Genomic DNA, 19,981 nt, shown 5'->3' on the forward strand with positions numbered 1-19,981 from the left:
ATGGGAACAATGAGAAAAAAAAAAGGAAGAGTCTCTATGGGACTGGCATTATATAAAAACAGGAAGCAAGATGTGCTGAGCCCACACATGTGTGCTTACAAGATGGCTACACATTGCTATCTGTGCCACCCAACATCCACCCAATCGGCAGCCCCCATGGCCAGGATTTTGTTTTCTTAGTGGACTCACAGATTTCTATTACATGGATGCCTCACATTCTATTCATCCCCATTTCAGATATTTGAACTATTATAGAGTGAATGTCTTTGTCCATGACCCTTGATGGACCAATTTCCACAATATGGATTGTTAGAATTGATGTTGCAAGGTTCAAGACTATGTGTACAAACATATATATTAGCCTTTTTCTCAATTCCTATGAACTGTCCTCCAAATCATGCCAAAAGTGCATTTTATTGTTGATTACACTAAATTACTGACAGTTTAGGCATTTTTTTCTTCACGTTTATTGACTACAAGGGTTTTTTTTTTTTTTTTTCCCTATGAATTGTGTAGAAGTAAATGTAGACTTCTCAAATGGGAGTAAGGAAAGGCTACTCAGAAGTCGGCCATCATTGCTTGCATTCAGCAGAGACTCAAAGGTAGGGAATGAAGATGGAAAGTTTTCTAACAGAAGAGAGGGGAGTCAGCTTAGGTGGTCCCTGATGGTAGACTGTTGGCGTGGGGAAGCAGGAGGCAGGATAACCAGCAGCAAGGTACTCAGTCAGAAGAGCTGGTGGTTTTGATTGGTCCCAGGATAACAGAAGGGTAAAACTTAAAGAAGCTGTTAGTTACTGATTAAGTCCTGGCTATGCTGGGTCATTGGCTGCAGAGGTTAGGGTTTGGGCTCCTGACTAATGACTGCAGACTGTAGATCGGAATTCTGTGTTTATTCATGATCTGGCCATTACCCATTAGTCTAGATGACTTATAAGTTATGATGCTTTAACTTGCTGATTTTTTAAATCTAAAATGGTGCAAAAGTCATATGCATTTGTAGAAATCATATTTTGAATTTTAATTTCTTCCCAGACAATTGATTTGTAGTAAGATCCTCTCTAGGAATCCTGGAGAGTTCACAGAGCACTGTCCCAGTCGCCCACACAATCATGAGGGAAAAACAACAGGCGCTCTCAGTGTACTGTGTAGGCCTATTTTGAATATAAGTATTCAACAAATTATATGATATTCAACACTTCACTATGAAAAGGCTTTGTGTTAAGTGGTTTTGCTAAGTTGTGAGCATGATTACGCAACTAAGCTATGGTACTGGGTTGGTTAGCTGCATTTGGTGCATTTTCAATTTAACAATATTTTCAACTGACAATGAGTTTATGGTATGTAATCTCATCATAAGTCAAGCAGCTACTGCATATTCATACTCAATTGCTTCTTCATTTCCTTTGCCTGTATTTCCATAGGTTGGGTCATTGATTTTTTTTTCCTTGTAGTTTCCTAACTCAAACAGAAGCTGCCAATGTTGTGGCTTCAGTCTTTGGGATTGTATCACACAATAAAAAAAAAATCATTCATGTCAGCTTGGGAGACCTCTCAAAACTAAAGCGCATGTGCATACAGGACTCTCCTGTAATGCCGCTATGTTTCTTTCGGATAAAAAAAGGAAATTTCAACCTCTCCAAATAATATGCTCTGCATCAGCAAAGCAAGCCTGTGTTGCCCTTGCATTTGGGGCAGAGTGTATGGAAGTGCCACGGAGTGGGCTGAATGGGAACCTATTGATGCCATGCCCCTGCAGACCTCCAGAAGGAAATCCCTGCACCAGCGCTTGTGCTACTCTGCAGAAAGCTTACGTTGAAAGATCTGCAAATATCTTCATCAAGGTCAAGACAAAACTTTAGAAAATTGCAAACATGCTTTAATCTCTCATCTTGGGAAGGAGCACATCCAATCATTCAATAAGAAGTCTCCATGTCTCTCTTTGGGAGGCCAGTAGCCTGGAGTTCAGAAATCCTGGGGCTACCATTAGATTTCCCTGTTACTGATCCTGCATTCTGTGCCCATCCACCAGCTGCAGCTTTTCTGGAGGGCAGCCCCTAGGGGTTTACTTCCCCTTTCTCTGACAGCGACTGCAGGGAGCCCAGTGTGCAAGCCCTGCCCCGTGCTTGGGTATAGTTCACATTCTGGGCTTCTCTGTGGCCCACCCTGGCAAGTCTTGCCCAGAGAGCACTGTGTCTGCCTTCTCCTTTGCAAATTATTTGCATATCAGTCATTATTCCAGAGTCTGCATCTATGGTAGTAGATGTAAACCACCATCTAAAGTCCTAACTCCATCCCAAATTCCTAACCCTCTTCCAGGCCTCTGTCCATACCTAAAAACGTGACTATGAACTGAATTATATAGAAGAGTTAAAGAACTCTTATTTCATTTAAAGCATGTTCTCTTAATCTGCTTCATGTTGCTGAGACCACAGACTGGGTACTTTACAAAGAAAAGAGGTTTAGTGGGATCATGACTGTAGACGATGAGTAGTCCAAGAGTGAACTGATGGCTTCGGGCCAGAACTTCTGCGTGTTGTCAGCTCATGGCAGGTAAACCTGTGTACCAAGGCTCTCTTTTATCATGAAGGACACTCTCAGTCCACTCATGAGGATGGGGCCCACTTGGCCTAAACATCTCCCATTAGATCCTATCCAGAGGCCACTCCCAACACAGGGTTGAGGTCCCAACCCATGAACTTCTGGGAGATACATTCAAGCCACAAAACATGGTGATGTGCTTTGCTCCTTGTAGAGGAGTCTGGTGCCAGAGTTCAAGGACGGCATTCGGACAACCAGTAAAGTCCTGGATGTTGCAGGCAAAATGGTCTCTGTGGTTTTTCTAGTTCATGGATTTCATTAGATTTCCAAGGAGCCCATCATCCTCTACCAAAGTACCCACTCTTAACAGCTTGTTGCTTGTAGATAGAAGGGTTGTGGAATGAGTGTCACCTACCCTCAAATATCTTTCTTTTGAGGGTAATAATGATTAAAACCACTTAACATTTATTTTTAAATGAGAGAAGAATACAATAGTTGTAGTAGTTTCAGCACAGAGCTAATAACAATCCTTGTCTAGACTTTGAAAGCCTTGTCTCTTGTTAACATGGTCTTTTAGTTAAGAGATTCAGACTTTTTCAGCCTTGCATCTGGCATCTGACATAAACTACAACATTCTCTTTCATTTTTTCCCAGACAAATGTTGAATAAACATGCATGGCTTTGGTAAAGAGGAAACTATGTTGTGTCCACAATTAATAAAGAAAATAAAAAACGATGACTCAAGTTTCTCTCCACAGTTTTCTCTGTTCCTCTTTTCATACACCAAGGGCAGACAGCTGGCCAGATCCACAGACACACTGTAAGTACCAGAAGAGACTTTCCTTACAAATTCACATCAAGTACAAGGTTCAAAATTTTGGCTTTGATAACAATAGCCCAGCTGGTTGTATTTTTAAGCTACACTTGTTAAACACACAGTAGGTCAATAAATTCTGAGGCAGGCAGCTGCTCCAATTTTTAACACCATTATGTCCCATGGGCAAACCACACAGCAACGAGGTGGTGGGAGGTGCAGAAGGCTCTCCTTGAGAAATGAGACATTTTTTTCATGTGCACCTGGGTCAGCCATGCAGCAGCCCTCTCATAAAGGGTGGTTTACGAACCTGGATAATAAGGATTTCTATAAATATACATACACACTCTCATGCAATGCATACAGAAGAAATAAAAAGCAAGTAAGTGACGGTGAGTTAAATGTACCCAAGGGTTCAGTGAGTCTCTTAATAAACCATGCGAGGCAGGCTTGAATCCTGGGGATGTCACCTTAACATTGAAAAGCAACCCTGACATTGAAGCACATTTATCGTGTTAAGCAAGCATTTTGCAGGTTGGAAATTATAGACGAGGCTTATGAGTAGAGGGATTTGAACTCCACACTGTGATGAAAGTCAAATACAAAAGTGTTTTCATGATTTTTACTTACTTGCTCTTTAGTTTGCTCATTCATTCATTCATTCAGTATCTGTTCACTGAATACTACATCTTACACTCAGTGCTGGGCTCAAATGCTGATGTATCACAGAGCTTAGAGGTTTTGCTTTAGAGGCAATAAGCAAGTAAACCAACACAACCAAGTAATCACTGATGGTGGTAAGCACTAAAAATCAAAGAACAGCACTCTATCTCTGAGAATCAAACAAATAGTGGAAGAAAGTGGTAAGGGTAGACACCCAGGATGGCTCACTGAATAAACCAATCTGAGTGGGTGAAGGGATGCCCAGATGTTTGGTGAAACAGTATGTCTAGCTGTATCCAATGAGGCTGCTCCTGCAAGGGACCAGCTTATGAACTGGTGCTTGAAGGAACACAGATGGCCCTCTTCACAGGCTCATTTGGGGCTTGAGGGCCTGGACGGAATATAAAATGGCAAGGGAAGGATGAATGGGCTCTCTCTGAGTTGAGCCATCCAACTCCTCCTGACCTTGGACTTCAGGGCTTTTGGCTATTTTGCCTCCAGATGTAGGCTTGGATTCGCAGAGTCAGCACCTCCACCCCAACTCTCAGGTCTCCTGACTCCCACTGAACTGCCACCCAGCTCTCCTGGGTCTCCAGCTTGCTGGCAGTGCATCATGGGTCTTCTCGACCTCCACGGCCACACATGCCAATCCCCAACACCAAGTCTCATCTTGGAGATATTTGTATGTCTGCTGCTTCTGCTTCTTTGGAGATTCCCTGACTGCTGCAGCATCTCCCATAGGACTTGATAATACTAAACAATCAATCTCAGTTTCTGAAATTCTAATCTAGATGGACATGTGTTAGTTATCTGATAACCCTATGTCAATCTGAGATGGTCATGAGACTTGAATTATTTGGTGAAGCAAATATAAAATAGGCAGAAGCTGATAGTGTATTTGCATGTGTGGGGGGGGTGTTTCTCTCATTCTTTGAATCCTATGGCTGTTACATCTGTAGAGAAGAAGAGACACATGGACCTGTCAGCCACACTGACGTATGAGTGAAGCTGTGCTAGGTCATCCAGTCACCAACCAATCTGGCAGCTGAGTGCAGGTGCCATACAGCTGGTCCTTGGAATTGTGAGTGGAATAGATAGTGTAGTTTATTGAACAGCATAAACTAATTGACACACCCAGACCCGAGTCTCAATTTGCTCTGGCCAACTTCCAACTACAAAGACCTGGAGAGAGCAGCAAGGAATCACTGTTCCTTTCCCTACCAGGAACAGTCCTTACCAATGAATCCTATTAGTTGGTATATCAGTGCCCAGCTCCCTCGTTTCTAGGATTGGTTCACTCTGAGGCACATACTCCACATGGACTCCCAATTTCCCCATGAGATGAAGCCCAGCTGCCCACAGCAATAGATGCTAAATAGCATGCAATGTATCAACTATCATGCCCTTCATGTTTCACTTCTTTTCCCTGTGTTCCTTCCCCTTCTCTGGCCTCACATCTCTGTCTTCTGGACTGGGAAGCCAGTCAGGGTTTCTGGTTTTTGGAGAGTAAGGCAGCTCTCAGAGGCCCTGGAAGCCTCTCTAGCTTTGGTCCTAGAATTAATGCTGGAGAAACTGCCAGGGAGAGGACTGATCCCGAACTACTAAACACCTACCAGCCTACTCTGCCCTCATCTCTGCAGGGGTGTGGCGATCTTCTGAGGACTTGTAGCATCCTCAAACACTGATGGGTTATCAGGGTGGATCTAATTTGGGCCAGTCACCCACACTCAGTAGTCTTCTTCACCTATATATAGGGCCGTATCTTCTCCCTGGGACCTGGCACTGTCCTTGGACCCCCTTTCTCTGAGACAATACCCAACGTTCAGCCTGGGACCTTGTTCCTATCTTGACCTATCCAGCTCTGGCAGGCACTTCTTTAGGCTTGGCTCTTCCAGGAGCTCCACCGTGTCTACAGCAGGCTGAGACTGACTTACGCCAGGATTTGCTTTAGATTCTCATAATGTATCCTGGGGGTCCTCCTGGTGGCATCCCGGCCCATCCCTGAGGTGTAGGGTGCTGGGTTTGTGCCTGTTACCCATGCTTGCATGTTTTCTTACCTACTGCTGCTTCCTTTACCCCTCATTTTTACCTTGTGACTTTCCCTGCAAAGCTGCATTTCTGACAATGCTCCCATGGAGACAGTGTCCATGGCATGATGCAGTCTGCAACAACGGTGGCTTCAGGAATTCTAACCTATCTCAGTATGTATGTACCAGCTGATGGTACTCCCACGGTGGGAGCAACAGGGAGTCAGGCTCCAAGATCAGAGACACATAATCACTCCGTCTGCAGTCACCACCCACCTGTTCACACATCCAGAGATGTTTATTTAGAGCTGCCCATACACTTAGGATGCACATAGTCCAGTGGTGGAAGCAATCTATGAGCACCAGCATGTGACTTCTGTGAGGGAAAAGATACAGCTCGCAGGGAGGTGTAAATACAGAAGCCGAGTGGATCTGAGGGAAGGAGTCAGGCAAAGTCTTCCTGAGGTGAGGTCCTAGATCCAAGCTGAAGACCTTGGGTGGGATTCAGGTGCATACGAGTATGCAGGGAAATGCTCCCAGAAGAAATCAGCAAGCAGTTACAAAAGCAGTACAGCAAAGGGGAGACAGGGTCCCTTGGAGGGTGGCAGCCCTGTCCCACAGGGGATATTCTGCCATGGAGGGTGTGCCTCAGGACTGGTGCTCCCGCCAGGCACCTGTGGATACTGGAAACTTGCAGGCACCTTTGGCTCTCTGGGGACAAGGTGAATCCAGTAGCCCAATGACCATGCCCTAAACAAGGGCCACAGAGATGAGTTTTTTGGGGGAAGAAGAAGATCCCAGGGAAGCTGAGGAGAAGCACACTGACCCTGTAATATCCTTCACACATAATATAACTCCTAATGAAATAACTTCTTAAATAATATAAGATATATCTTAGTGTGTACCCTACAATATAACTGGTTACCAAGTAATATAGCTATGGTCTAGGTTATTTTAAGTTTTTATTGGTTTTGGAAAATATCTATTTATGTATTTAAAGTAGGTATTTTAAAACTGGGAGATAAAGAAAGAAAAAGAGAACTATCCTCCACTGGTTCGCTCTCCAAATGTCTGCAATGTCCAGAGCAGGCCCCAGGATGAAGCCAAGACCAGGGCACTCGATCCAGGGCTCCCACAGGGTGACAAGAACCCAATCACTGGGGATACCACTTCTGTTTTTCAGTGTCAGTCTTAACAGGAAGCTGAAGTTGGGAGCTGGAGTTAAGTACAAACCAAGTTCCAGAGTGGGACACAGGTATGTGAACTGGCATCTTAACCACTAGACCAAATGCTAATCCTATTGCTAAATTTTCAACACATAATAATTATACACAGTTATGGGATCAAATGTGAGGCACTGATAAACATAGTTAGTGTGGTGATTAAATCAGGGTAATTATCATATCCATCAACTTTAATATTTATTGTTTCTTTGTGGTGAAAATATTCAAAATCCTTTCTTCTAGCTATTTTGCAATACACAATACAGCATTACTAACTATAGTCACCATGCTGTACAGTAGAATTATTCTGTCACTCTGTACTTGTTAGCCACTAACTAAATGTCCTTATCAGATAAAGGAAAGCTCATCAAATCCTCTCCTAATACAGTAGTGGTCCCCAGAACCCACCTTTGTAGCTACAAGAAACACTGTACCTTAGCCTGCATGGCCAGGGTCTACAGCCCCAGCTCCTGACAGCACAAGGCCAACTTGCCATGCCCCTGGCTCCTCATCCTTGGCTCTGTATGGCTTCTGCTGAAGAGCATCCCCCTTCCATACAGGTTCTAGGCCTATCTCCAAGGCCAAGGCTAGTTCCTTCAACACCAATACTGGCAGGTAACAATGCTCAATAGACAGCAATTGATCGATGTGACTACAGAGCCATGAATTCAACGGTATTAGCATGGCTCTCTCCCAAGGCCCCTGTGCCCAACCAACTCTGAGGTTATCAACAAAATCCTTTTGTATAGGAAAGACCACCAACACTCAGTGGTTGTTGGCATCTCACTTCCGTCTCAGACTGTTCAGGGCAAAGTGGTTTTAAACAACAGAAATTTCCTTCTCCCAGTTCTGCGGGTTTGAAGTCCAAGATCCAGACACCTGCAGATTTGGTCTGATGAGGGCTTGCCTTAAGGCTCTCATAGGGAAACGGCAAGGCAACTCCAAGGTCTCTCTTAGGGACACAAATCCCATTCACAAGTGCCCCACTCCATCTCTGTAACCTGTTCTCCCTAAATCACCTTCACTATGACACTGTTTAGATTAGACTTCAGCATTAGAATTTTGGGGGAGGGCCCAGCACGATAGCCTAGCAGTTAAAGTCCTCACCTTGAAAGTGCTGGGATCCCATATGGGCACTGGTTCTAATCCCAGTGCCCCACTTCCCATCCAGCTCCCTGTTTGTGGCCTGGAAAAGCAGTCCAGGATGGCCCAAAGTCTTGGGACCCTGCAGCCACGTGGGAGACCCAAAAGCTCCAGGTTCCTGGCTTCGAATTGGCTTAGTTCTAGCCATTGTGGCCACTTGGGGAGTGAATCAACGGATAGAAGATCTTCCTCTCTCTTCTTCTCTCTGTATATCTGCCTTTCCAATAAAAATAAGTAAATCTTTAAAACAAAAAGTAGGGGAAAATACACTAAAAAAAAAAAAACACTGCAAATTTTTTTCATTTCTAGATCTCTCTCAGTCTCCTTTAAAAGCTCACGTTGATTCCGTTCCTACCTTTTGGTCCATCAATGCCTTCATTCCGATGAAGGCCGTAGGGATGCACAATGCAAGGACTTGGGGGGTTGAATTCCCAGTTCTAGAAAGGAATGGAGCGGAGGTGGAGATTTTCTATAAGATGTCACACTCCTTTCTTCACCCAAGAACACAATGTTGGGAAAACCCTTGGGTGAAGTGGGTTTCAATTCTAGTTTTGTCTCCCAGCCAGAAGTGCTACAAGCCTGACAATTTTCAGCAATTGATCCTACTCACAAGCTACACATGCAATAACTGTAAGGCTGGCAAATAAACTAATTAAGTATAAGAAATGGCTTCTAACTAGGTCAAAAGCAGAGAGTCCAGGGGACAAGGAATGCTCAGCTGCATTTGTCCAAGAGCTCCGAGAGTGTATCACTCATCAGACCCCAAAGAAGTCCAACCTAGGAAAGGCGGGGAGAGAACCAAGCATTAACAATAACAGAGCCCCCAGACCCCCTTCCAAGTCCAGGCAGGCAGATCAGATAACATATAAAGGAATAGGTCCCCTTCTATTGCCTACATGCTCAGCCCACAATGCTCCAAGACAGATCTTTAAATATGTATCAGCATTCCAGTAAACAGGGCAAGCTTGATAATAACGGCGTGATTCAGCCACTGTTCCTCCAAATAAATACATTAGAAATGTCATTACTCTAATCAGATTAGCTGTTGTCCCTCGTGTTATGCCTTGAATAATCAGTGAAATCCTCCTTAGTGGACTTGGCAAGTGTATTGTCTAGAAATGCACAGACAAATTGGTGGCCTCCTAGTATTTTTCCTCTTTAAAGAAGTTTCTCGAACACTTTTAAAATGCATGGATTCGTTCCCACCAACAGGCAACTTTGCTCAGCTGTGTTCAGTTCCATGATTTGCAGCACCAGGCTGTCAATTTTCATGTTGCATCTTGTTGTTCATTACAGCAATTCACATCTTTTACAGGAACAATTGGTTATGATAGGTTAAATGTCACTATTTTCAAAGCTAACTCTCACAGATTAGCAGCTACGTCACCTCCTGCACACTTACACTTGAAAATATGAACCACAGCTCATAACTGCATTATTCACTGGGCTGATTCTTCTTGTCAATAATGCCTATAAACGCTTTTTGTTGGTAACTGGTTCTTCACTCCTCTGAACCAAACAGCCTCGACCCATTTGAACTGGGCGACGGCTTGGATCTTTTGTAAGTAAACTGAGACCTAGTGATGAATTATGTGCCATCATAGCTACATTCATGATGCGAAGGTCATTTCAATTTAAGGCTGGTTTGTTATTTGGAGTTCAGCATTTTAAAAGTCATAATTCTCAAGAGGAAGAAAAACTGCAATTGTTCATTAAAATAATTTTCCTACAAAATTTTCTCTTTTCTGCTGTAGAACATTTAGCAGCATTAATGCTGAATAAATAATAAACAGATACACCAAATGAGCACCTCGTCTCTTGGAGAGCAGAGGCACACACTTGCACACAACATTAATCATCCATTTGAGATGGGGACTTTTGGTTCTCAAGTGACTTGCATTTTTTTTTTTTTACTGTGTGTCGGCTGTGAAATCACTTGACCTTTCCCAGGATGATTTTCTACCATAAAATAATCAACAGTCATTGTGATTTATCCATGTATACAGAACACATAGGAAGTAAGTCGAAGATTCACTCAACAGCAGTTCCCCCAAAGCAACACAGACCCAGTGGCACTGAACTCCCTTTTCTTCGCCTGTCTGAAAAATTCCATACATTCAGTCCATGTCCTGATTGCTCCACCTCTGACCCAGCGCCCTGCTAATGTGTCTGTGATAAGCAGTGGAAGATTGCTCAAGTCCTTGGGCCCCTGCCACCCCTGTGGGAGACCACGATGAAGTTTCTGGCTCTTGCCTTTGGCCTGGCCCCGTACTGGCCATTGTGGCCACTTAGGATGTAAATCGGTGGATGTAAGATGTCTGTCTCTGTAACTCCGACTCTGAAAGCAAACAAATCTCTAAAAAATAAGACAAAGAAACCACCTCTCTGCCTTCAGCACAACCATTGGTTAGGGGCTATCCATAAGTGTTCCCACAGACACTGGCTCACTCGCATGGTTCCTGGTGCAGCTACTGCCCGACCCCCAAAGAGTATGTCCCTTCTCTCTCTGGTTGTCACTTCAGAAACCTAAGGACATGTTTTCCAAACCGCCACAATGATTTCTGTGGACAAGTCCAAAGTCCAAGCTGCTGTCTTATTTTGAAAGTGATGAAGACATTTGCCAGAAGCAGTGCTACCTTAGCGTTGAAGCAGCACAACTGTGTATTCCAAAGGTGTCTATTCCAAAGTGTGACAATCATAAGAATGACTGGGAAGGGCTGACCAGGACATTCACTCAAATTAGTAGACAGGAGATAAATTGGTATCACCTACACAGACTCTCCCAGTTGGACTTATAAACAAACAAACAAACAACAACAACAAAAAGCAAGGTTCATGAGAGGCTAAAAATAAATTCCACCCAGACCTCAGACAATTCAGCATTTATCTCACCCTTTCCTTGGGTCTAAATAAGTCATTAAGTTTCTTCGGAGTCCAAGAAGGCTCCTCATTATGATGTTCCCATAAAACCAACTTCCTGCTGCTCCCGACAGCTATGGATAATGGCACCCGAGACATGAAAGTTTGAATGCACACTGATAAAAATCAGGTTTTCTGCATGCAATGGATATTAAAAAATACCAAACTTTTATGATTTTTTTGAATGTTAAGCAGCGGCCGCAGGGCTGAGGTGACCTCGCCGTGTGTAAGGTGGTGAGTAGAAGACAGGGCAAACATCCTCCCGTCTGGCATCTTTAATAACTTGTCGGCGCAAGCCTTCAACCGGTGTGGTCTCCCAGCCGCAGTTGTGTGGGCGTAAACACTGCTCAAAAGCAGCAGCTTTGTCAGTTGCGGTCAGCTCTGTTTGGCCCAGCCTCCCCAGAGGTACAACCCAACCAACTCTCCTCTGGGGTTCCCTCCTGACACAAAGTGAATCTAAACTCAAGAACAAAAGTCTTCATATATGTCCTTGTGTGTCAAGGATTAGCACTATTGAAAGCGTTCTCTATTATCCGCTTGTCACTTGCTTTGCTACTTAATCTCTTTCTTTCTCTTGCTCAATGGCCTCCTCTTACTTTCTTTGCTGGGGAAGAAGTAAGAGGGCTTTCCCTGCACACCCCTACTCTTTCTCTCTCACTGCCTTTCTCTTTCTCCCTCTCTTCCCTTTTTAAGGAACTTAACCAAGTTAGAGGCCATGTCAGTCTGACCACCTGGATGGACAGGCAGGTGCTACTGGCCTAGCACCCCACGGACAGCCAGCTGTGCCATTGTCCCCCCGGCCAGCTTTGTGCAAGCCCTGGTCCCAGGATGGCCCTGGCTCTGCTGACAGTCACCTCCCGCCTGGCCAGTGTCCTGTTCCGATTGTCCTCAACTTCCCTTATTTAATTCTGTTTGGTAAATTATTAAGGCCTGGAAGTCTATTAATCACAGTTCACAGCCCATGTAAGGCCACACAGAGGAGGCAGAGCTGGGCGGGGAGGCCCGCTGGCAGGACTGAATGTATTGAAGGGGCTGGCCCATTCACACCCTTAACGAGATCATTACTGTTAACTAAATACACGCCCGGCCTCATGACCCTCCAGGGAGGCATGTGGACCCATTTGGGACATCAATAGGGTCTCACACCCCACGCCACTGCCCTCCAGCACTGGAAGCTAAACCAGGATCAAAAGGTGCCCAGCCCTGCTCCACCGCCTCCCCAAGCCTCAGGCTCCTGAGCACTGCCCTGGGAGGGCTCCTGGCCTCTGCCCAGCACTGCGGTGGGCAGGATGCGGCCAGGCCAATTCTTTAGTTGACTTGGCACAGGGGTCTCTTCTGGGAACCCCATGGGAGACTGAGCTAACTGGCCCCAATCCAACCTGCCCACAGCTCTCATGGAGTTCAGAGACAGGCTGAGCACCCCTGAGTGGCAAACATAGGCCCAACATTGTGCATGCTGTGATGTCAGGGAACAGAGCTGAGCACCAGGGCTTTTGGGGGCCCTTAAATATGGCGGGAGTTCCTTCAGCTGGCTCTGCCTGGGCAGAGAGATCTGTACTCGTGGAGGTGGAAGACAGTCACGTGAACCCACCCTCATAAGCAAAGGTAAAGCGTGTGTGGGAACATGTTGTGTCAATGTGCATGAGTGTGTACATATGTGAGAACATGTACAAGCATGAGGATGTGTGAGAACATACTTACAAATATGTGAATGTATATCTGTGTGAGTGTGTGTAAGCTAACGTGTATGTGTGTGTATTATGTGTGCAAGTATGGGGATGTGTGTTTCTTACATGTGGATGTGCATTAGTGACTTCATCATGTGTATATATACGTGTATGAATATAACGAATCTGTGAATGAGCCTATATGTATGCGACTATTGTGTGAGAGGAACATATATGAATATGTTGAATACGTGTAAGAGTGTGTATTAATGCAGATAACTGTGTGTTGGGAGTGTGTGTGCACCTGAGTGTGGGAGTTAGTCATGAATGTGTGTGTGTGTGTATACACACCTGTGTGCCTGGGAAATGCTTATCTGTCTGTGTTAATTGCTCTTCACTGGCCAAGTCACATGTGAAAATTCCACTGCCTAGCTGGCATTGGCGATCCCCGTGTGGTATGTTGGGAACGGAGATGTTCTAGGGAAAGAATTAACCAGCAAGCAATTATTTATTAGCCATATTTTTTCCTCTTTCTTTTCAAAAGAAATGGTGAAAAATTCAATTCAGTCTTCAAAATAACAAAGAAACATATCCACAGATCTACTTGCATTACATTTGTTAACCATTTATTCTGGTAGAAAATCAAACCATAGAATACTAAGGGGTCAATGGCAGAAGCCTATCTCTGGTCCTGTCTCGCATGTTTGGTGTGGCTTTCTGCTTCCTTGTGAATGGTCTCACTCCTTTGAAGGTGTGTAACCTAGAATACATGCCCGTGGTGTCTGAGGACTCGGATTTCCCAACCAAAACCTCAAGTCCAGAGTCTCTGCATTTTAAATTTCCATTACCATCAATGAGGCATTGAAACCCTGTTAAACCTGAACAGCCACAACTCAAACAAAACAACCCTGTCGGGGCATCAGAGCACAGGTTCGAGTAGCCAGCTTTCTTTATTTCCTGCCCATGTATCCTGGGAGGCAGCTGACAACAGTTCAAGTGCTTGGGTCCTTGCCACCCACATGAGAGTGGGAGTCCCTGATGGAGCTCTGGCCTCCTGGCATCAGCCTCGCCCATCCTTGCCTACTGGGGTGGCATTTGGGAAATGAACTACAGATGAAACATCTCTGTCACTCCCTGACACTTTGTCTTTCCAGTATATGAAAAATAAACTTTTTTTTAAAGGAAACTACATATTGGAGAGAAGACAAGGTGAAGTGGCAGGTGATGACTGAACAGAAGGCCTGGCAGGTTAAGATGCTGGTTAAGATGATCAGGTCCTACCCTGGAGCGTCCAGCTCTGGCTCTGGACTCTAGCTTCCTGCCAGTGTACATCCCAGGAGACAGATGTGTTGGCTCCAGTGACTGGGTGAGTAGTTCCTGCCACTCATAAGGGAGACTTGCACTGAATGCTTAGTTCCTTGGTTGGCATCTGGGGAGGCAAGTAGGGCACAGAAGCTCTCTTGTCTGCCTGCCTTTCAAAAGTAATTGCTTACCTAAAATGCAGACAGAGCTGGTGGCACATTTCATAATTGACTCCACCACAAATGCAGTGCTTGGGCCCCGAACAACCAGAAGGTTTGTGGACTGGATCTTGTTTCTAGCAAATTAGTCTGCATATACTTGTAAGATTTAAATAGGTTTCTGCTGGAATTCTTTCCTCCCAGCCTGAAAGAGGAACCATACTGGCAGTGGGAGAGGACGCCCTTTCTTGACTCAGCAGTGCTTGTTTGGGTTCCCATTTGCTCACTGCACCTACAGCAGTCCTGGGAACTGCTCATAGGGATCAGCACTTGAAGGCCTCTGGGGAAAAACAGTAGCACCTTCATGACTCTAGCCAGCAAACCATGTCTGTGACTTCCATTTGCATTCTGGGCATGAGGCTCCATGCTGGTGAACATACTTAAAGCTAACCACCAGACGCCAGATGTGCAAACACCAGGAGGAACACAGGCAGCCCCACTCTGGTTTCCTTGGCCCCAGGAAAGAAGTCCCTGGGGGCTCTGTTCTCTTCAGTGCTGAACCAGGCGTGGGTTAGGGGACTGGCAGCCATGCTGGTTTAAATAACGCCTGGCCACCTCCTTTATAAAGGTGAGAGGGTGTGTTCTGAGCTCAGTGAACATGGCTGGTAGATCATTCGGTCTCTCATGGTCTCCCCTTACAGCCAGGCCTGGGAAGTGCCCAAGGAAGGATCTTGCTGAGCATCTCACTGTGGACACGGCTCTACCCAGTCTGGGAGAAGGTGAGCTTCTGCAGAAAGCGATCCTGTGTTCTGACTGGTTAGGATCAGCCTTGCCAAGGACAGCAGCCTAGAACTGGGACCTCCCGTTTACGCACTGAATGGTGGATGATGGGCCTTCAATTCCTCATGGCTCTGAAACTGTTTCCAGCACCACTCGTGTTTTTCTAACCGCAGCAAGCCACATAAGCCGCAATGTTTTCAGTTGGATGACCAGCTTGGCTAGAATCTAAAACTGAAACCCTGCCCTACCCAAACTTGAAGAAAAGAGTCTTACTCTTGAAGGTGACAACAGAGCGCTAATGGCCGCACGAACCATGAAATTACTCTTTTGCCTGACTCTCTCCACTCCGTGGGTTGGCAGAAGCTTCTTCCAGCAGCAAGTCCCATTTGCTTTAAACAATTACTTAATGAAGATCAAGCTTTTCATCAACGAGTAGCTTCTCCTCTCCCCCATGACTCTGCAAGGCAGTCATTCTTCAGAGAGCGATGGCATTTTTTTAAACATTAAGCTGGCTTCCTCTCTCCTCGCCTGACAACCTCCGAGGAAACAGCTAAACCAGAACAGATAACGGGAAGAGTAAAGGTTTTTTATGAAATCCTTTTCAAGTTTTATCTTGGGCCTAGGAATTTTCATGAAGTAGAAAGACAATTTTCAGGTTCAGGGAACTGGAATATAATTTCGGTCAGTGTTTTAAGAATGCAGCTTTATCTGAGTCGGTTGATTATTTTATAATGTGCTCCCCCCTCATCTCATGCCAGGCTCCTCTTGCTTCGTTTTGCTGGAGTCAGACTGGCCTTCTTCCTGTTTCTTAGACAGTTCATCCATGGCTGATCCGACCCCAGGGCCCTTGCATTTATTGTTTCCTCCCCTAGTCTTCTCCCAACTTATCCACGGCACTTCCTTTTCCCCTCAGATCTCAGCCCAAACGCCTCCTGGCGGAGGACTTGCTGAGGTACAAGCAGCTCCCACGCCACACTCTGTTGCCTTGGAGACATCGCTGCTGCTTTAGATTTGTGTCATCTGGTTCTTTGTCTTTTTGTTCATTATCCGCAATGAGAGACTTCTTCGCTAAGAACCAAAGTGCCCAACACACAGTAGGTACCTGATACATATTTGCTGGTGGAATTCCACTTGGAAGTTAAAAAAAAACCTCTTAGGCATTCTTGTTTCTTTTTTAAGATTGTATTTTCCAGTGGTATCAGAAAAACTAGCACACTGGATTTGCCCCCTGGGGTCTGTACATTTAAAAATGCATATTCATCTATCTATTTAGTATGCATATACAGAATCTCAGAGTCACTCACCTGTAGCAATGAAATGTCTTTAGCCTTGCATTTAATACACATAGAATTATACACACTTCTGATTACTCCTACTAAGGAACCCATGGAAACAGGTGTGCTCCAAGGTTTGAAGGATTGTTTCAGAAATTCATTCTACCAAGTTTTCCCTCCTCTCCTCCAAGGAGCTTTCCACATAATATACTGTCTCCCACGCAGAAGTGGGAAAAACAGCACTCTAGGCCATCTCCAGCAGGTGCAGGCCAAACTTGTCCACTCCCTCCCTGTGGTTATGCCATGTGTTTGAAATATGGTGAACCCTTATCTGTTTCTCTACAGTCATTTTAAGTTTTTCTTTATCCTTTCATTGAATTATTTTTCCAAGTGTGTGAAAGTTAACACATTTCAAACGTCTACCCCTGCCAGCTCCCATCCCTGTATCGCACTGTCATGTTTTCCACTGTGTTCCCCCGATCCCTCCCACCCCATTCATACCCCGCTAGCCCTTTAGTGCTGTTCTAATGCATTCGTTAGATGTAGTTAATTAACCTTCAAAGTTGTTAGTTTATTTTTCCTGTATTTCTTCATGTAAAAAAGTTAAACACAAACAAATCAACAAATAAATGCACATTTTACCTTTTTTCCCTTTTACACCAAAGGAGGTACACTCTAGATACTCTTTGCAGTTTGCTTTTCCTCCCTGAACAATGAAAGCCACTCCAAGGCAGATCGCAAGAATCTTCCTCGGTATCTTTCACAGATGCCGGTACTCAACTGTGTGCATATACCACCATCATCTACTCCAATACTCTCCTGAGATTTTGCCTCCAGATGGTTTTTGATATTTTAAAATTATAAATAATGCTGCCATTAATTACCTTCTGCATGGGTATTGTGTTCTTGGGGGTAAATTCCTATACTGGGCATCACTGGTTATATGGAATTTTGTTAGCTGTTACTAAGTTCCTAAGTTTCCCTCCTAAAGAACTGGAACAATTTGGGTTCTCACTGTTGTACCTCAGAAGGTCTACTTCTCAAGCAGCCTCCTACAAAGCCAGCTTTGGAACTTTTTTAAAAAAATGCTTTCCAATCTGATGTGAAACGGTGTTTCGATGTGATTTTAGTTTATCGTTCTCTGTTTTTACAGATTTATTCATTTATTTGAAAGCAGAGTTAAAAAGAGGGGGAGGGAGACAGAGTGAGAAATACTTGGCACACTCTGTTTCACTTTCCCCATAGCTGTAATACTCTGAGCCAAGCCAAAGCCAGGGGCTGAGAACTCCATCCACGTCTCCCCCAGGGACTCCGGTCATCCTCCTCTGCTTTCCCAGGCACATCAGCAGGAAGCTGGATCAGAAGCAAAGCAGCCAGAATTTGAATTGGCTCTCTGATATGGAATGCTGGCATCACAAGCAATGGCTTAACCAGCTGTGCAACAACAGGGATCTTGGAGTTTTCTTAAAATAACACTGAACAAATTTTTCACATATTTAAGGACCATTTTTTATTGCACATTGTTTATGCAATTTGCTCATTTTCTATTCAATTTTTGCTTCAGTTGTTAGAAAGTTTCTTTATATTAAAGTTATCTGTCTTTTGTATAGGTTGAAAATACCTGATTCCCTGTGGCCATCTGCCTTTTGGCTTTGATTTGGTAAATCTTTTCAAGCAAACTTGCAGGCAATTTTGCACAGCCACAGTGATGAATCCTGTCCTCACAGTCCCTGCACCGGGGGATACAGACCAAGTCCCCTTCCCTGGCGCCAGGTGACAGAGGACTCCTGGTACCTTCTCCATGTGCCTACGTGATTCCAACTTCTACATACAGACTTCGGTTCCTTTTACATTATTCTTTCTTATGGAAAACTGTTTGCTGTCCCAGCACAACGGATTACATAGATTTTCTACCTTTCTTTTTAAAGAATTATTTATTCTTACTAGAAAGGCAGATTTACAGAGAGGAGAAACAGAGACAGATCTTCCAGCCTCTGGTTCACTTTCCAAGTGGCCACACAGCCGGACTGCGCTGATCTGAAGCCAGAAGCCAGGAGCTTCCCCTGCCTGCCCACATGGGTACAGAGTCCCAAGGCTCTGGGCCATCCTCCACTACTTTTCTAGACCACAAACCAGTGCCCATGTGAGATCCCAGAGCCTGAAGTGGGTATTTCTCAAATGGGCCATTGTGCTGTGCCCCCAAGTCCCATTTTTCAAAATGACCCTTGGGGATTGGAGAACAAATTTTAACATCTTCCACTACCATGTCCCTCATACCAGACAAACCGTAAATGGAGAACACGCCCGTTTAGGGAGCCAGGAATCTCAAGGAGCTGTGGGTTCTGTCCACACCACAGAGCAACCTTCCCTGCTCAGGCTTGGGTCTCTGTCGGGCATCCTGTGACTATAGGTGAAGTTCAGATGACCAGTGGTCTAGAGGGCAAAGGGCTCTGAGGTTTGTGGCTCTGAAGTGACGATCATCTGAAGGCTGGGTTGTACCCAACCACAGTCAGAATTTCAATATGATTGTCTTTCCTGAAGCTCCACCCTGGACAGGCACTTCCAAGACGCGACCCCCTTTCCCTTCCCACAGCCCGGGGAGTTTTGCGCAGCATTCCGTCCACTGATGCACTGAGAAGCTGTGTTACTTGCTGAGGACACACAGCCCATGCTGGAATCAATGGTGGGGCTGGATTCGAATCCAGCACCTACCTTCCTAGTTAGCAAGCTTGCTCCCAGATGAGATTAGCTGCCAGCTGTCCCCAGTTTAGTAAGAAAGAAGTATCCAATGAGCTGGGGATGCAGAATCATTCACATCCTTGCCCATTTGTACCTCAGCTTCAGGTCTGTATGGTTAAACCTATACCTGGCAGGAGGGTCTAAAACAAATCAGACTTGAACTGCCTCAGTCATGTCTTCCAAAATAACTGCTCTGTGTTTTCCAAAGGTGATACAATATTAAATAGGAAAAATTATTTCCTAGGTAGACCAGGTGCAAGATATAAATTTAGAATGCAAATGATGTGAGCTAGTTACACTTAAAAAGTCCTGGGGTATAGCTGACTAATATTAAATACAAAATGTCCTTCCCTTGCTAGCATTCATTTGCCAGTCACATTGCCGGTTAAAAGTAGTCATTTTGAAAGCAGTAATTCATTCTCTACAGTCCTTCCTTAACACAATTTTCAGCCTGCAATTTAGATGATAGGAAAATTACAACCTCAGTGCACTATATTATGTGATATAAATGTTATTGCAATTAAGCCTGCTAGGAACACACATACACACACGCACGCAAACCCAAATATAACTGGTCCATGTCTCAGTCCAAGTCTAATGGTCCATGATTCACTGCCTCTGAACCAAGGGCTTCTATTAGGACAGTAGGATATGGGGCCAAAACAGGTCTTGACAGTAGCCACAAGACCAAGTTTGGATAAAAATTAGGTGAGTGGGAACAAGCAAAAGATGAC

General features: G+C 44.8%; 1 long non-coding RNA gene across 2 annotated transcripts in view; it reads right to left on the reverse strand.

Annotated features, from left to right (window-relative positions):
* Window positions 1–3,363: 3,363 nt before the first annotated feature.
* LOC131482953 (uncharacterized) overlaps window positions 3,364–19,981 on the reverse strand; it is a 42,039-nt gene continuing 25,421 nt past the window's right edge. For both annotated transcript variants that reach the window (XR_009247424.1, XR_009247423.1), the window contains 3 exons: window positions 8,764–8,845; window positions 6,105–6,177; window positions 3,364–3,662 (listed from right to left, as the gene is read on the reverse strand). This is a non-coding gene — a long non-coding RNA (uncharacterized LOC131482953). The remainder of the gene's footprint in view (window positions 3,663–6,104; window positions 6,178–8,763; window positions 8,846–19,981) is intronic.

The sequence above is a fragment of the Ochotona princeps genome, chromosome 22 (genome assembly GCF_030435755.1).
Source record: "Ochotona princeps isolate mOchPri1 chromosome 22, mOchPri1.hap1, whole genome shotgun sequence".
NCBI lineage: Eukaryota > Metazoa > Chordata > Mammalia > Lagomorpha > Ochotonidae > Ochotona > Ochotona princeps.